This window comes from Amborella trichopoda, chromosome 11 (assembly GCF_054954075.1).
Source record: "Amborella trichopoda isolate Santa Cruz 75 chromosome 11, AtrichopodaSantaCruz75HAP2 v2.0, whole genome shotgun sequence".
In the NCBI taxonomy this organism is placed as follows: Eukaryota; Viridiplantae; Streptophyta; class Magnoliopsida; order Amborellales; family Amborellaceae; genus Amborella; species Amborella trichopoda.
In genome coordinates this window covers 44,540,770-44,542,833 of record NC_142346.1, presented here as the reverse complement: position 1 = coordinate 44,542,833, position 2,064 = coordinate 44,540,770, and positions in this window count along the sequence as shown.

Below are 2,064 nucleotides of genomic sequence, written 5' to 3'. Positions count from 1 at the left end.
AGGAGAGAGAGGGAGGGAGGGTATCTACACAGATGCAGTAAAGAGAGAGATGTTTATCCATTTGAGGAGAGAGAAAGTAATCAGACTGAATGACGCTCCGGATTTTGCTCAACTGAGGTTTCGTCGGCCATTTCTTTATTGGAAAAGTCCAGCTCGCGGTTTTAGGGGCTCCTTTTTCTCTCTCCCCATTCCCCCTCTCTCTCTCTCTCTCTAAAACTTTCTCCCAACTGTACTACTTCCCTCCAATGGTCTCACTTTCTCACTCCTTAATTCCTCTCCAGTTTACTATTCAATATCTTTGTCGCTCTTCAAATCTTTTCAAGTTGGGATTCTTTACTGCGTGGCCATTTGTCGTTTTTTTTGGAAGGATCCGGTTTCTATGCAGCCGAGCCCGCATATGTAGAAATATGCGTCTCTTACTAAAAGTTCTTTTTGAGTTGGATTTTAAGATTTAATTCTTAAGAACAAGTAATCTTCAACATGGAGATCATGAATATAAAAAAGTAAATAAATTTTAAAAATTAAAAATAATATTTCTAATAAAAAAATATCTACCATGTTAGTTTCTATTGTTCTTAAATGAAACACCTAAGATAGATGTTTTACACTTTTATGGACCGCTTATGTAGAACTGCGGTCAAGCCCACATGAAACAACTTTCTCTTTTCTTTCAAAGAGGTCACCATCATTCCTAAGTGATAAATGTCAAATTGAAGGGCTTATGTAAGGAATTGCAAGAAATTTCCTTTGAGCTGTGTGTAGTGAACAATATACTTGCAACCACCCCATTTAAAATTTGACAGATAAAGGGGATTGTTACATCCTTGTGGAAGTAAAATATTTTCTTTGTGTACTTTTTTTTTTTAATTGAGAAAAGTTTATATAGAGCTGAGGCTCTAAATAATCAAATTTGAACATATCTTGAAAATTTTTACTGGAAAAGGTTATTTTGATGTTCAAATATCTTCAAATTGATCATCTCGACATCAAGAAGCATAAACACGAGAAAAAAATAGATTTTAAGTTTTGAAAATAGTGCATTTTATAACGCATTTTTGGATTGCCAATTTTCAAGATTTCATAGATCTGTCTATGTACACTATTTTTGAAGCTTTAAACTTTATAAATAAATATAAAAATATATTTGAAGGCCATTACAAAGTTTTCCTATATTAAAACCACTTTCTCGATACCATTTGAAAGTAGGCTCTAATTTAATTGTTTAGAGCCTAGGCTCTATAGTCTATACAAACCGCACCAGAAGACTTTCCTTTCTTCAACAACTCCCGAGTACTAAATCATCAAATGAGTATAATCCAAATCGGGAACCACTAATCGTATTAAGAATATGCGAGGATCGAAGTGGTTATGATAATATATCAAAGTAGTACTTTGAACCCCACCCATCGAGGATAAGACGTCCTTTTCATGCTTTTTTAACTCCTCTTTTAAGTTTTTTAATAATTTTCTTAGGTTTTCCCAACTCCACTAAATCCAACACCCATGAACCCCTTTTTTTATTTTTTATTACTGATCTAGATCAACAATCCAACACATCAGAGCTGCACTCTCTCCATACCTCCACCAAAAATGTCCTAAAAGAACCAATCTATTTGGAAATGCCTCTCTCTTTCTCACACAATAACATGGGCTGCAAAGAACTAACAAATACATTTCGAATTGCCTTTGTTTTCCACCTCTTATCCTTTACTCTCAATCTGTATGACCAATCGTTTATAAATTTTATTGTTTTTGGCATATGGTCCACTAATTTTATATTTATGTACCAGTACATGAGTTTGTCAATAATTATTCAAAAGTTAATATGGGTTGTAATTGGTGTTTTTACAACCAAATTTGTTGCTCTAAGTAAAAGGTTCTTTTATAAGCAATAAGAGTGTATTTGAGATTTCAACAAACGATATTTTGAAAGCAAGATTCTTAGAACTTTATTAGTACAACATCATTGTCTTTTAGTTTAAATTTCAAGTACGCTTTTATAAAAGAAAAAAGTTTATATAAGGATTCTACCTTATAATGTAGAACTATGGATGCCCCTCAAAA